The 17,500-nt window shown below is 35.0% G+C and overlaps 4 non-coding genes across 4 annotated transcripts in view; all 4 read left to right on the forward strand.

Moving 5' to 3' along the window:
* The window catches only part of LOC119558850, a 3,971-nt gene extending 638 nt beyond the window's left edge, over positions 1-3,333 (forward strand). Inside the window, exon 1 of the ribosomal RNA XR_005220473.1 lies at positions 1-3,333. This exon is cut by the window's left edge and continues 638 nt beyond it. This is a non-coding gene — a ribosomal RNA (large subunit ribosomal RNA).
* A 3,564-nt stretch (positions 3,334-6,897) lies between these two features.
* On the forward strand, positions 6,898-8,892 carry LOC119558847. The gene has a single exon (XR_005220470.1). It is a non-coding gene; the product is annotated as a small subunit ribosomal RNA (ribosomal RNA).
* Positions 8,893-9,551: 659 nt separating this feature from the next.
* LOC119558855 lies at positions 9,552-9,730 on the forward strand. Its single transcript, XR_005220478.1, has one exon. It is a non-coding gene; the product is annotated as a 5.8S ribosomal RNA (ribosomal RNA).
* Positions 9,731-10,131: 401 nt separating this feature from the next.
* Positions 10,132-14,102, forward strand: LOC119558851. The gene has a single exon (XR_005220474.1). It is a non-coding gene; the product is annotated as a large subunit ribosomal RNA (ribosomal RNA).
* The last annotated feature ends 3,398 nt before the right edge of the window (positions 14,103-17,500 follow it).

A 17,500-nucleotide genomic window follows, 5' to 3' on the forward strand; every position in this document is an offset into this window, starting at 1 on the left:
TAAAGTGCTGATAGATTTATATGAATACAGTGCGTTAATTTTTCGGAATTATATAATGGCATAATTATCATTGATTTTTGTGTTTATTATATGCACTTGTATGATTAACAATGCGAAAGATTCAGGATACCTTCGGGACCCGTCTTGAAACACGGACCAAGGAGTCTAACATATGTGCAAGTTATTGGGATATAAACCTAATAGCGTAATTAACTTGACTAATAATGGGATTAGTTTTTTAACTATTTATAGCTAATTAACACAATCCCGGGGCGTTCTATATAGTTATGTATAATGATATTTATATTATTTATGCCTCTAACTGGAACGTACCTTGAGCATATATGCTGTGACCCGAAAGATGGTGAACTATACTTGATCAGGTTGAAGTCAGGGGAAACCCTGATGGAAGACCGAAACAGTTCTGACGTGCAAATCGATTGTCAGAATTGAGTATAGGGGCGAAAGACCAATCGAACCATCTAGTAGCTGGTTCCTTCCGAAGTTTCCCTCAGGATAGCTGGTGCATTTTAATGTTATATAAAATAATCTTATCTGGTAAAGCGAATGATTAGAGGCCTTAGGGTCGAAACGATCTTAACCTATTCTCAAACTTTAAATGGGTAAGAACCTTAACTTTCTTGATATGAAGTTCAAGGTTATGATATAATGTGCCCAGTGGGCCACTTTTGGTAAGCAGAACTGGCGCTGTGGGATGAACCAAACGTAATGTTACGGTGCCCAAATTAACAACTCATGCAGATACCATGAAAGGCGTTGGTTGCTTAAAACAGCAGGACGGTGATCATGGAAGTCGAAATCCGCTAAGGAGTGTGTAACAACTCACCTGCCGAAGCAACTAGCCCTTAAAATGGATGGCGCTTAAGTTGTATACCTATACATTACCGCTAAAGTAGATGATTTATATTACTTGTGATATAAATTTTGAAACTTTAGTGAGTAGGAAGGTACAATGGTATGCGTAGAAGTGTTTGGCGTAAGCCTGCATGGAGCTGCCATTGGTACAGATCTTGGTGGTAGTAGCAAATAATCGAATGAGACCTTGGAGGACTGAAGTGGAGAAGGGTTTCGTGTGAACAGTGGTTGATCACGAGTTAGTCGGTCCTAAGTTCAAGGCGAAAGCCGAAAATTTTCAAGTAAAACACAAATGCCATACAAATATAATTATATTATATAAATCAAGCTAATTAATATACTTGAATAATTTTGAACGAAAGGGAATACGGTTCCAATTCCGTAACCTGTTGAGTATCCGTTTGTTATTAAATATGGGCCTCGTGCTCATCCTGGCAACAGGAACGACCATAAAGAAGCCGTCGAGAGATATCGGAAGAGTTTTCTTTTCTGTTTTATAGCCGTACTACCATGGAAGTCTTTCGCAGAGAGATATGGTAGATGGGCTAGAAGAGCATGACATATACTGTTGTGTCGATATTTTCTCCTCGGACCTTGAAAATTTATGGTGGGGACACGCAAACTTCTCAACAGGCCGTACCAATATCCGCAGCTGGTCTCCAAGGTGAAGAGTCTCTAGTCGATAGAATAATGTAGGTAAGGGAAGTCGGCAAATTAGATCCGTAACTTCGGGATAAGGATTGGCTCTGAAGATTGAGATAGTCGGGCTTGATTGGGAAACAATAACATGGTTTATGTGCTCGTTCTGGGTAAATAGAGTGTCTGGCATTTATGTTGGTCACTTGTTCCCCGGATAGTTTAGTTACGTAGCCAATTGTGGAACTTTCTTGCTAAAATTTTTAAGAATACTAATTGGGTTAAACCAATTAGTTCTTATTAATTATAACGATTATCAATTAACAATCAATTCAGAACTGGCACGGACTTGGGGAATCCGACTGTCTAATTAAAACAAAGCATTGTGATGGCCCTAGCGGGTGTTGACACAATGTGATTTCTGCCCAGTGCTCTGAATGTCAAAGTGAAGAAATTCAAGTAAGCGCGGGTCAACGGCGGGAGTAACTATGACTCTCTTAAGGTAGCCAAATGCCTCGTCATCTAATTAGTGACGCGCATGAATGGATTAACGAGATTCCTACTGTCCCTATCTACTATCTAGCGAAACCACAGCCAAGGGAACGGGCTTGGAATAATTAGCGGGGAAAGAAGACCCTTTTGAGCTTGACTCTAATCTGGCAGTGTAAGGAGACATAAGAGGTGTAGAATAAGTGGGAGATATTAGACTTCGGTTTGGTATCGCCAATGAAATACCACTACTCTTATTGTTTCCTTACTTACTTGATTAAATGGAACGTGTATCATTTCCTAGCCATTATACGGATATATTTATTATATCTTATGGTATTGGGTTTTGATGCAAGCTTCTTGATCAAAGTATCACGAGTTTGTTATATAATCGCAAACAAATTCTTTAATAAAACGGTGCATTTATGTATTTTTGATTTGAAAATTTGGTATAACTCCAATTACTCAGGTATGATCCAATTCAAGGACATTGCCAGGTAGGGAGTTTGACTGGGGCGGTACATCTCTCAAATAATAACGGAGGTGTCCCAAGGCCAGCTCAGTGCGGACAGAAACCACACATAGAGCAAAAGGGCAAATGCTGACTTGATCTCGGTGTTCAGTACACACAGGGACAGCAAAAGCTCGGCCTATCGATCCTTTTGGTTTAAAGAGTTTTTAACAAGAGGTGTCAGAAAAGTTACCATAGGGATAACTGGCTTGTGGCGGCCAAGCGTTCATAGCGACGTCGCTTTTTGATCCTTCGATGTCGGCTCTTCCTATCATTGTGAAGCAAAATTCACCAAGCGTTGGATTGTTCACCCATGCAAGGGAACGTGAGCTGGGTTTAGACCGTCGTGAGACAGGTTAGTTTTACCCTACTAATGACAAAACGTTGTTGCGACAGCATTCCTGCGTAGTACGAGAGGAACCGCAGGTACGGACCAATGGCACAATACTTGTTCGAGCGAACAGTGGTATGACGCTACGTCCGTTGGATTATGCCTGAACGCCTCTAAGGTCGTATCCGTGCTGGACTGCAATGATAAATAAGGGGCAATTTGCATTGTATGGCTTCTAAACCATTTAAAGTTTATAATTTACTTTATAAACGACAATGGATGTGATGCCAATGTAATTTGTAACATAGTAAATTGGGAGGATCTTTGATCACCTGATGCCGCGCTAGTTACATATAAAAGCATTATTTAATACAATGACAAAGCCTAGAATCAATTGTAAACGACTTTTGTAACAGGCAAGGTGTTGTAAGTGGTTGAGCAGCTGCCATACTGCGATCCACTGAAGCTTATCCTTTGCTTGATGATTCGATAATAAAGATGTTGCAAGCGGGCATAATCATTATGCTTGCTTGCAGCATCGCACGCCACTTTGTTTGTGGTGTGTAAGGTAGGGAAGAAGAAATATAAAAGACCTAAATTGGAAACATCAATATATAAGTAAATATTGAACAAACAAAATGTATCGTCATCTTATTAGTGACGCGATGATAAAGTGGCAAACATATTCCATGTATAAATATTCCTATGGTATTAAAATTCAAGTAAAGAGGACATATATAAAAGTTTGTATATATGGTTCATTCAATGGTAGCAGCGGTTGGTTGGTTGGTGTCTGCTCCTCTTATTGTTCAAAACTTATGTTATGGTAGCAAGTCTATATCGTCATATTATTAGTGAAGCGAAAAAGTAGTGGCAAAACATATTCCATGTATAAATAAATATTCCTATGGTATTGAAATTCAAGTAAAGAGGCCATTCAAGTAAAGAGGACTTATATAAATATAAGTATATATAATGGTAGCAGCGCGGTTGGTTGGTTGGTGTGTCTGCTCCTCTTATTGTTCAAAACTTATGTTATGGTAGCAAGACTGTATCGTCATATTATTAGTGACGCGAAAAAGTAGTGGCAAAACATATTCCATGTATAAATATTCCTATGGTATTGAAATTCAACTAAAGAGGACATATAAAATTACTATCAATGGTAGCAGTGGTTGGTTGGTTGGTGGTTGGTTGGCGGCTGCTCCTATTATTGTTCAAGACTTATGTTATGGTAGCAAGTCTGTATCGTCATATTAATTATTAGTGACGCGAAAAAGTAGTGGAAATCATATTCCATGTATAAATAGATTCCTATGGTAATGAAATTTTCAAGTAAAGAGAGGACCATTCAAGTAAGAGGACATATAAAAAGTAAGTATATGTTCCTCCAATGGTAGCAGTGGTTGGTTGGTTGGCGGCTGATCCTCTTATTGTTCAAAACTTATTTTATCAATATGAGTTTGGCAATACAATAAAGAAGACCAATCTAATCCATATAAAACTAAATGTATTATATGGATATGCTTAGGAAACCCATATATTCATAAAAAAAAATTATGTATAGAAAATTATACATATATCTTTTATATAAATGAATCGTATGGATATCGCCTTATGGTAGGTATAATAACTTTTTAAGGCATAATAATGTATAATATAGAAAATATACATTGAAATATAAATGCATTTTTATAGATATGGCGGCATATAAGTGCCATATACACAAGAATAAATAATAGAATTTACCAATATATAATTAAAATGAGATATATAAACCTAGTGAGGGGCGGCACTAGTGAATGAATCGTATGGATATGGCTTATAGGTATAATACCTATAAGGCATAATAATGTATAATATAATAAATATACATTAAGATATGAATGGATTGTATAAATATGGCATAGAAATGCCATATACATAAGAATAAATGGTAGAATTTACCCATATATCACTGAAACACGATATATAAACCTAGTGATAGCTGGCACTAGTACTGTAAACAGGCACGCAATAGTGCGTGGGGTAAAAAACTACTATAGGGAGGTGGTCGTTGGCGGGCCCCTCCTCGTATTGGTCAAAACTTATGTTATGCATATGAATTTGTCAATACTATATAGAACGCCAAGCATATCCATATAAACTATGGATATGCATAGAAATCCATACAAAAGTAAAAAAAAATTATGTATAGAAAAATATACATATATTTATATAAGTGAATCGTATGGATATGGCTTATAGGTATAATACCTATAAGGCATAATAATGTATAACAAGTAAATATACATTGAAATGTGAATGCATTGTATGGATATGGCATATAAATGCCATATATATAGAAATAAATTGTATATCAATGATATAACAATTATAAACCTAGTGAGGGGCGGCACTAGTGAATGAATCGTATGGATATGGCTTATAGGTATAATACCTATAAGGCATAATAATGTATAATATAATAAATATACATTAAGATATGAATGGATTGTATAAATATGGCATAGAAATGCCATATACATAAGAATAAATGGTAGAATTTACCCATATATCACTGAAACATGATATATAAACCTAGTGATAGCTGGCACTAGTACTGTAAACAGGCACGCAGTAGTGCGTGGGGTAAAAAACTACTATAGGGAGGTGGTCGTTGGCGGGCCCCTCCTCGTATTGGTCAAAACTTATGTTATGCGTAAACATATGATTTTGTCAATACTATAAAGAAAACTTGTTTTGTACATACAAAACTAAATGAATTATATGGATATTGAAAAATAAATGGCATTATATCCATATAATGAAAATATACTTGTATTCTCTTATTATAAGAGAGAATACCGTATAGTTGGTTGGCAAAGACAATTGAAAATACCCGAATTGCAGATGATGGGTTCAAAAACTACTATAGGGTGGTGTAGCAAATAATATGAAGATGATATATCCATATAATGGATATACACTAGTATTCTCTTATTATAATAGAGAATACCATATAAATGGTTGGCAAAGACAATTGAAAATACCCGAATTGAAGTTGACGGGTTCAAAAACTATTATAGGGTGATGTAGCAAATAAAATAATGAAGATATATCCATATAATGGAATTATATGTGTATTCTCTTATTATATGAGAGAGTACCAAACGGTTGATTGGCAAAGACAATTGAAAATACCCGAATTAAAGATATTGGGTCCAAAAACTACTATAGGATGGTCAATGGGCCGGCCATCTACTATTGACGTGACAAAATACTGTCTGTCGGTAGAGAAGATATTAATCCGTCAAATTTGTTTCTTTATTCATTTATGAATATGAGACTTGGCTCCACGGTTAATATTTTAAGCCCAAAGATAATAATGTTGAAACAAAGGCCAAGGTTTCTATTATACATAGAATAACAAATTGTTTCCGAACTTTATCGTTAATCCAAATAAATAATTACAATTGAGGCAGGCTAATAATGATATATATTTTGTATTGATAATCTTGATATATATGTATATTGGTCTGCCATTATCACATACTGAGTTATGTGATAATTCCCTGCGGGGATAAATTAAAAGAGGTGTCCCTATATTAAAAGAAAATAATATATATATATATTATTTTTTCTAACTTACATATCATATATGCGCTCGGTTTTATATTATATATTACCAAAGAGTCTTATATGAATATATACAGATAAATTTTAAATTTATCATCAAAATACAAATGATTTAATTCAATATTTTATATTGGTTAAACAAAAATTGTACATGTGTGGATACAATAATGACGTATGTCGAACAAAAAAGATATTTTAGAATGAAATATGCAAATATAAAGAAAATTATTACGTATTACGAAAAAAAATATTGTGTTTTTAACATCAATAATTAAAAAACTTGTTATTATTAGTGGCGGAACAAGTATATATTGTGAAAACAACAAACGTATACGAATGCTATATAAAAATGGCCGTATTCGATAGAAAACAATCTATAAAATTTATATTGCTAATTTCTATTCAAAAATATGAATGAAATATGAATAAAAACATTATTCTGGTTGATCCTGCCAGTAGTTATATGCTTGTCTCAAAGATTAAGCCATGCATGTCTAAGTACACACGAATTAAAAGTGAAACCGCAAAAGGCTCATTATATCAGTTATGGTTCCTTAGATCGTTAACAGTTACTTGGATAACTGTGGTAATTCTAGAGCTAATACATGCAATTAAAACATGAACCTTATGGGACATGTGCTTTTATTAGGCTAAAACCAAGCGATCGCAAGATCGTTATATTGGTTGAACTCTAGATAACATGCAGATCGTATGGTCTTGTACCGACGACAGATCTTTCAAATGTCTGCCCTATCAACTTTTGATGGTAGTATCTAGGACTACCATGGTTGCAACGGGTAACGGGGAATCAGGGTTCGATTCCGGAGAGGGAGCCTGAGAAACGGCTACCACATCTAAGGAAGGCAGCAGGCGCGTAAATTACCCACTCCCAGCTCGGGGAGGTAGTGACGAAAAATAACAATACAGGACTCATATCCGAGGCCCTGTAATTGGAATGAGTACACTTTAAATCCTTTAACAAGGACCAATTGGAGGGCAAGTCTGGTGCCAGCAGCCGCGGTAATTCCAGCTCCAATAGCGTATATTAAAGTTGTTGCGGTTAAAACGTTCGTAGTTGAACTTGTGCTTCATACGGGTAGTACAACTTACAATTGTGGTTAGTACTATACCTTTATGTATGTAAGCGTATTACCGGTGGAGTTCTTACATGTGCTTAGATACTTGTATTTTTTCATATGTTCCTCCTATTTAAAAACCTGCATTAGTGCTCTTAAACGAGTGTTATTGTGGGCCGGTACAATTACTTTGAACAAATTAGAGTGCTTAAAGCAGGCTTCAAATGCCTGAATATTCTGTGCATGGGATAATGAAATAAGACCTCTGTTCTGCTTTCATTGGTTTTCAGATCAAGAGGTAATGATTAATAGAAGCAGTTTGGGGGCATTAGTATTACGACGCGAGAGGTGAAATTCTTGGACCGTCGTAAGACTAACTTAAGCGAAAGCATTTGCCAAAGATGTTTTCATTAATCAAGAACGAAAGTTAGAGGTTCGAAGGCGATCAGATACCGCCCTAGTTCTAACCATAAACGATGCCAGCTAGCAATTGGGTGTAGCTACTTTTATGGCTCTCTCAGTCGCTTCCCGGGAAACCAAAGCTTTTGGGCTCCGGGGGAAGTATGGTTGCAAAGCTGAAACTTAAAGGAATTGACGGAAGGGCACCACCAGGAGTGGAGCCTGCGGCTTAATTTGACTCAACACGGGAAAACTTACCAGGTCCGAACATAAGTGTGTAAGACAGATTGATAGCTCTTTCTCGAATCTATGGGTGGTGGTGCATGGCCGTTCTTAGTTCGTGGAGTGATTTGTCTGGTTAATTCCGATAACGAACGAGACTCAAATATATTAAATAGATATCTTCAGGATTATGGTGTTGAAGCTTATATAGCCTTCATTCATGGTGGCAGTAAAATGTTTATTGTGTTTGAATGTGTTTATATAAGTGGAGCCGTACCTGTTGGTTTGTCCCATTATAAGGACACTAGCTTCTTAAATGGACAAATTGCGTCTAGCAATAATGAGATTGAGCAATAACAGGTCTGTGATGCCCTTAGATGTCCTGGGCTGCACGCGCGCTACAATGAAAGTATCAACGTGTATTTCCTAGACCGAGAGGTCCGGGTAAACCGCTGAACCACTTTCATGCTTGGGATTGTGAACTGAAACTGTTCACATGAACTTGGAATTCCCAGTAAGTGTGAGTCATTAACTCGCATTGATTACGTCCCTGCCCTTTGTACACACCGCCCGTCGCTACTACCGATTGAATTATTTAGTGAGGTCTCCGGACGTGATCACTGTGACGCCTTGTGTGTTACGGTTGTTTCGCAAAAGTTGACCGAACTTGATTATTTAGAGGAAGTAAAAGTCGTAACAAGGTTTCCGTAGGTGAACCTGCGGAAGGATCATTATTGTTTAATATCCTTACCGTTAATAAAAAAATTTGTTTTTATTATAATAATATAATATATTATAGTAATACAAATAAAATATAAATTGCCAAAAATATGATCTTTTATAGATCAAATATAAAATTTCGAACAAGCAAATCGAAATAATAATTGTAATAATAAATATATTATTGCATTAAATAAGAGATAAATAAATAAGCAAAAGCAAACAAATAACAAATTCGAACAAGCAAATCGAAATTATTAAATTTATTTAATATTATTATTATATTGTATATTAAATGCAATTAATTAATAAAACACTGTGTGTATATGGACCATAATATACACGCGTTGCGATATGTATTGTTCATCTCAGTTATGCGCATACATTGGATAATGCAACAACCTAAAATGTACAATGTTGTACCTGATTATTACAGGTTAATGTTTTATATAAATTTCAATATATATCGCTAAAAAAAAGTATTAATACCGTAAATGCCATTTAAAAAATACTTGATATATTATTGGTTATATGAAACTAAGACATTTCGCAGCATTCGTTTTAGGTATAAAAATCAATTTATTGAAGGAATTGATATATGCCAGTAAAATGGTGTATTTTTAATTTCTTTCAATAAAAACATATATGACAAAATTACCAAACCAATATATAAAACTCTAAGCGGTGGATCACTCGGCTCATGGGTCGATGAAGAACGCAGCAAACTGTGCGTCATCGTGTGAACTGCAGGACACATGAACATCGACATTTTGAACGCATATCGCAGTCCATGCTGTTATGTACTTTAATTAATTTTATAGTGCTGCTTGGACTACATATGGTTGAGGGTTGTAAGACTATGCTAATTAAGTTGTTTATATAAATTTTATAATGAAATTTTATAAGCATATGGTATATTATTGGATAATAATAATTTAATTATTATATTATTCATAATATTAACAAATATATGAAAAACATTATCTCACATTAGTAAATAATTTGAATGTGAAAAACGAAGAGAAATATTTTCTTTTTCAATCAAATAATACTGAGAAATGTCTAGCATAAAAAATTTATCTAGAATTGTCTCTTATTAAAGATTAGTAAATAGAAAGCCGTTGACAATATTATTATTCTTCGTTGATTCGTTAGACCAAACAAATGCCATACAAATATATAAAATATATAACGAATTTAATAAAATGTTTTATCATTATATATAAAGAATTAATTGCAAAAAAAGTTATACACAACCTCAACTCATATGGGACTACCCCCTGAATTTAAGCATATTAATTAGGGGAGGAAAAGAAACTAACCAGGATTTTCTTAGTAGCGGCGAGCGAAAAGAAATCAGTTCAGCACTAAGTCACTTTGTCTATATGGCAAATGTGAGATGCAGTGTATGGAGCGTCAATATTCTAGTATGAGAAATTAACGATTTAAGTCCTTCTTAAATGAGGCCATTTACCCATAGAGGGTGCCAGGCCCGTATAACGTTAATGATTACTAGATGATGTTTCCAAAGAGTCGTGTTGCTTGATAGTGCAGCACTAAGTGGGTGGTAAACTCCATCTAAAACTAAATATAACCATGAGACCGATAGTAAACAAGTACCGTGAGGGAAAGTTGAAAAGAACTCTGAATAGAGAGTTAAACAGTACGTGAAACTGCTTAGAGGTTAAGCCCGATGAACCTGAATATCCGTTATGGAAAATTCATCATTAAAATTGTAATATTTAAACAATATTATGATAATAGTGTGCATTTTTTCCATATAAGGACATTGTAATCTATTAGCATACAAAATTTATCATAAAATATAACTTATAGTTTATTCAAATTAATTTGCTTGCATTTTAACACAGAATAAATGTTATTAATTTGATAAAGTGCTGATAGATTTATATGAATACAGTGCGTTAATTTTTCGGAATTATATAATGGCATAATTATCATTGATTTTTGTGTTTATTATATGCACTTGTATGATTAACAATGCGAAAGATTCAGGATACCTTCGGGACCCGTCTTGAAACACGGACCAAGGAGTCTAACATATGTGCAAGTTATTGGGATATAAACCTAATAGCGTAATTAACTTGACTAATAATGGGATTAGTTTTTTAACTATTTATAGCTAATTAACACAATCCCGGGGCGTTCTATATAGTTATGTATAATGATATTTATATTATTTATGCCTCTAACTGGAACGTACCTTGAGCATATATGCTGTGACCCGAAAGATGGTGAACTATACTTGATCAGGTTGAAGTCAGGGGAAACCCTGATGGAAGACCGAAACAGTTCTGACGTGCAAATCGATTGTCAGAATTGAGTATAGGGGCGAAAGACCAATCGAACCATCTAGTAGCTGGTTCCTTCCGAAGTTTCCCTCAGGATAGCTGGTGCATTTTAATGTTATATAAAATAATCTTATCTGGTAAAGCGAATGATTAGAGGCCTTAGGGTCGAAACGATCTTAACCTATTCTCAAACTTTAAATGGGTAAGAACCTTAACTTTCTTGATATGAAGTTCAAGGTTATGATATAATGTGCCCAGTGGGCCACTTTTGGTAAGCAGAACTGGCGCTGTGGGATGAACCAAACGTAATGTTACGGTGCCCAAATTAACAACTCATGCAGATACCATGAAAGGCGTTGGTTGCTTAAAACAGCAGGACGGTGATCATGGAAGTCGAAATCCGCTAAGGAGTGTGTAACAACTCACCTGCCGAAGCAACTAGCCCTTAAAATGGATGGCGCTTAAGTTGTATACCTATACATTACCGCTAAAGTAGATGATTTATATTACTTGTGATATAAATTTTGAAACTTTAGTGAGTAGGAAGGTACAATGGTATGCGTAGAAGTGTTTGGCGTAAGCCTGCATGGAGCTGCCATTGGTACAGATCTTGGTGGTAGTAGCAAATAATCGAATGAGACCTTGGAGGACTGAAGTGGAGAAGGGTTTCGTGTGAACAGTGGTTGATCACGAGTTAGTCGGTCCTAAGTTCAAGGCGAAAGCCGAAAATTTTCAAGTAAAACACAAATGCCATACAAATATAATTATATTATATAAATCAAGCTAATTAATATACTTGAATAATTTTGAACGAAAGGGAATACGGTTCCAATTCCGTAACCTGTTGAGTATCCGTTTGTTATTAAATATGGGCCTCGTGCTCATCCTGGCAACAGGAACGACCATAAAGAAGCCGTCGAGAGATATCGGAAGAGTTTTCTTTTCTGTTTTATAGCCGTACTACCATGGAAGTCTTTCGCAGAGAGATATGGTAGATGGGCTAGAAGAGCATGACATATACTGTTGTGTCGATATTTTCTCCTCGGACCTTGAAAATTTATGGTGGGGACACGCAAACTTCTCAACAGGCCGTACCAATATCCGCAGCTGGTCTCCAAGGTGAAGAGTCTCTAGTCGATAGAATAATGTAGGTAAGGGAAGTCGGCAAATTAGATCCGTAACTTCGGGATAAGGATTGGCTCTGAAGATTGAGATAGTCGGGCTTGATTGGGAAACAATAACATGGTTTATGTGCTCGTTCTGGGTAAATAGAGTGTCTGGCATTTATGTTGGTCACTTGTTCCCCGGATAGTTTAGTTACGTAGCCAATTGTGGAACTTTCTTGCTAAAATTTTTAAGAATACTAATTGGGTTAAACCAATTAGTTCTTATTAATTATAACGATTATCAATTAACAATCAATTCAGAACTGGCACGGACTTGGGGAATCCGACTGTCTAATTAAAACAAAGCATTGTGATGGCCCTAGCGGGTGTTGACACAATGTGATTTCTGCCCAGTGCTCTGAATGTCAAAGTGAAGAAATTCAAGTAAGCGCGGGTCAACGGCGGGAGTAACTATGACTCTCTTAAGGTAGCCAAATGCCTCGTCATCTAATTAGTGACGCGCATGAATGGATTAACGAGATTCCTACTGTCCCTATCTACTATCTAGCGAAACCACAGCCAAGGGAACGGGCTTGGAATAATTAGCGGGGAAAGAAGACCCTTTTGAGCTTGACTCTAATCTGGCAGTGTAAGGAGACATAAGAGGTGTAGAATAAGTGGGAGATATTAGACTTCGGTTTGGTATCGCCAATGAAATACCACTACTCTTATTGTTTCCTTACTTACTTGATTAAATGGAACGTGTATCATTTCCTAGCCATTATACGGATATATTTATTATATCTTATGGTATTGGGTTTTGATGCAAGCTTCTTGATCAAAGTATCACGAGTTTGTTATATAATCGCAAACAAATTCTTTAATAAAACGGTGCATTTATGTATTTTTGATTTGAAAATTTGGTATAACTCCAATTACTCAGGTATGATCCAATTCAAGGACATTGCCAGGTAGGGAGTTTGACTGGGGCGGTACATCTCTCAAATAATAACGGAGGTGTCCCAAGGCCAGCTCAGTGCGGACAGAAACCACACATAGAGCAAAAGGGCAAATGCTGACTTGATCTCGGTGTTCAGTACACACAGGGACAGCAAAAGCTCGGCCTATCGATCCTTTTGGTTTAAAGAGTTTTTAACAAGAGGTGTCAGAAAAGTTACCATAGGGATAACTGGCTTGTGGCGGCCAAGCGTTCATAGCGACGTCGCTTTTTGATCCTTCGATGTCGGCTCTTCCTATCATTGTGAAGCAAAATTCACCAAGCGTTGGATTGTTCACCCATGCAAGGGAACGTGAGCTGGGTTTAGACCGTCGTGAGACAGGTTAGTTTTACCCTACTAATGACAAAACGTTGTTGCGACAGCATTCCTGCGTAGTACGAGAGGAACCGCAGGTACGGACCAATGGCACAATACTTGTTCGAGCGAACAGTGGTATGACGCTACGTCCGTTGGATTATGCCTGAACGCCTCTAAGGTCGTATCCGTGCTGGACTGCAATGATAAATAAGGGGCAATTTGCATTGTATGGCTTCTAAACCATTTAAAGTTTATAATTTACTTTATAAACGACAATGGATGTGATGCCAATGTAATTTGTAACATAGTAAATTGGGAGGATCTTTGATCACCTGATGCCGCGCTAGTTACATATAAAAGCATTATTTAATACAATGACAAAGCCTAGAATCAATTGTAAACGACTTTTGTAACAGGCAAGGTGTTGTAAGTGGTTGAGCAGCTGCCATACTGCGATCCACTGAAGCTTATCCTTTGCTTGATGATTCGATAATAAAGATGTTGCAAGCGGGCATAATCATTATGCTTGCTTGCAGCATCGCACGCCACTTTGTTTGTGGTGTGTAAGGTAGGGAAGAAGAAATATAAAAGACCTAAATTGGAAACATCAATATATAAGTAAATATTGAACAAACAAAATGTATCGTCATCTTATTAGTGACGCGATGATAAAGTGGCAAACATATTCCATGTATAAATATTCCTATGGTATTAAAATTCAAGTAAAGAGGACATATATAAAAGTTTGTATATATGGTTCATTCAATGGTAGCAGCGGTTGGTTGGTTGGTGTCTGCTCCTCTTATTGTTCAAAACTTATGTTATGGTAGCAAGTCTATATCGTCATATTATTAGTGACGCGAAAAAGTAGTGGCAAAACATATTCCATGTATAAATAAATATTCCTATGGTATTGAAATTCAAGTAAAGAGGCCATTCAAGTAAAGAGGACTTATATAAATATAAGTATATATAATGGTAGCAGCGCGGTTGGTTGGTTGGTGTGTCTGCTCCTCTTATTGTTCAAAACTTATGTTATGGTAGCAAGACTGTATCGTCATATTATTAGTGACGCGAAAAAGTAGTGGCAAAACATATTCCATGTATAAATATTCCTATGGTATTGAAATTCAACTAAAGAGGACATATAAAATTACTATCAATGGTAGCAGTGGTTGGTTGGTTGGTGGTTGGTTGGCGGCTGCTCCTATTATTGTTCAAGACTTATGTTATGGTAGCAAGTCTGTATCGTCATATTAATTATTAGTGACGCGAAAAAGTAGTGGAAATCATATTCCATGTATAAATAGATTCCTATGGTAATGAAATTTTCAAGTAAAGAGAGGACCATTCAAGTAAGAGGACATATAAAAAGTAAGTATATGTTCCTCCAATGGTAGCAGTGGTTGGTTGGTTGGCGGCTGATCCTCTTATTGTTCAAAACTTATTTTATCAATATGAGTTTGGCAATACAATAAAGAAGACCAATCTAATCCATATAAAACTAAATGTATTATATGGATATGCTTAGGAAACCCATATATTCATAAAAAAAAATTATGTATAGAAAATTATACATATATCTTTTATATAAATGAATCGTATGGATATCGCCTTATGGTAGGTATAATAACTTTTTAAGGCATAATAATGTATAATATAGAAAATATACATTGAAATATAAATGCATTTTTATAGATATGGCGGCATATAAGTGCCATATACACAAGAATAAATAATAGAATTTACCAATATATAATTAAAATGAGATATATAAACCTAGTGAGGGGCTGCACTAGTATATGAATCGTATGGATATGGCTTATAGGTATAATACCTATAAGGCATAATAATGTATAATATAATAAATATAAATTAAGATATGAATGAATTATATAAATATGGCATAGAAATGCCATATACATACATAAGAATAAATGGTAGAATTTACCCATATATCACTGAAACACGATATATAAACCTAATGATAGCTGGCACTAGTACTGTAAACATGCACGCAATAGTGCGTGGGGTAAAAAACTACTATAGGGAGGTGGTCGTTGGCGGGCCCCTCCTCGTATTGGTCAAAACTTATGTTATGCATATGAATTTGTCAATACTATATAGAACGCCAAGCATATCCATATAAACTATGGATATGCATAGAAATCCATACAAAAGTAAAAAAAAATTATGTATAGAAAAATATACATATATTTATATAAGTGAATCGTATGGATATGGCTTATAGGTATAATACCTATAAGGCATAATAATGTATAACAAGTAAATATACATTGAAATGTGAATGCATTGTATGGATATGGCATATAAATGCCATATATATAGAAATAAATTGTATATCAATGATATAACAATTATAAACCTAGTGAGGGGCGGCACTAGTGAATGAATCGTATGGATATGGCTTATAGGTATAATACCTATAAGGCATAATAATGTATAATATAATAAATATACATTAAGATATGAATGGATTGTATAAATATGGCATAGAAATGCCATATACATAAGAATAAATGGTAGAATTTACCCATATATCACTGAAACACGATATATAAACCTAGTGATAGCTGGCACTAGTACTGTAAACAGGCACGCAATAGTGCGTGGGGTAAAAAACTACTATAGGGAGGTGGTCGTTGGCGGGCCCCTCCTCGTATTGGTCAAAACTTATGTTATGCATATGAATTTGTCAATACTATATAGAAAACTTGTTTTGTACATACAAAACTAAATGAATTATATGGATATTGAAAAATAAATGGCATTATATCCATATAATGAAAATATACTTGTATTCTCTTATTATAAGAGAGAATACCGTATAGTTGGTTGGCAAAGACAATTGAAAATACCCGAATTGCAGATGATGGGTTCAAAAACTACTATAGGGTGGTGTAGCAAATAATATGAAGATGATATATCCATATAATGGATATACACTAGTATTCTCTTATTATAATAGAGAATACCATATAAATGGTTGGCAAAGACAATTGAAAATACCCGAATTGAAGTTGACGGGTTCAAAAACTATTATAGGGTGATGTAGCAAATAAAATAATGAAGATATATCCATATAATGGAATTATATGTGTATTCTCTTATTATATGAGAGAGTACCAAACGGTTGATTGGCAAAGACAATTGAAAATACCCGAATTAAAGATATTGGGTCCAAAAACTACTATAGGATGGTCAATGGGCCGGCCATCTACTATTGACGTGACAAAATACTGTCTGTCGGTAGAGAAGATATTAATCCGTCAAATTTGTTTCTTTATTCATTTATGAATATGAGACTTGGCTCCACGGTTAATATTTTAAGCCCAAAGATAATAATGTTGAAACAAAGGCCAAGGTTTCTATTATACATAGAATAACAAATTGTTTCCGAACTTTATCGTTAATCCAAATAAATAATTACAATTGAGGCAGGCTAATAATGATATATATTTTGTATTGATAATCTTGATATATATGTATATTGGTCTGCCATTATCACATACTGAGTTATGTGATAATTCCCTGCGGGGATAAATTAAAAGAGGTGTCCCTATATTAAAAGAAAATAATATATATATATATTATTTTTTCTAACGTACATATCATATATGCGCTCGGTTTTATATTATATATTACCAAAGAGTCTTATATGAATATATACAGATAAATTTTAAATTTATCATCAAAATACAAATGATTTAATTCAATATTTTATATTGGTTAAACAAAAATTGTACATGTGTGGATACAATAATGACGTATGTCGAACAAAAAAGATATTTTAGAATGAAATATGCAAATATAAAGAAAATTATTACGTATTACGAAAAAAAATATTGTGTTTTTAACATCAATAAT

Source organism: Drosophila subpulchrella, unplaced genomic scaffold (assembly GCF_014743375.2).
Source record: "Drosophila subpulchrella strain 33 F10 #4 breed RU33 unplaced genomic scaffold, RU_Dsub_v1.1 Primary Assembly Seq144, whole genome shotgun sequence".
In the NCBI taxonomy this organism is placed as follows: domain Eukaryota; kingdom Metazoa; phylum Arthropoda; class Insecta; order Diptera; family Drosophilidae; genus Drosophila; species Drosophila subpulchrella.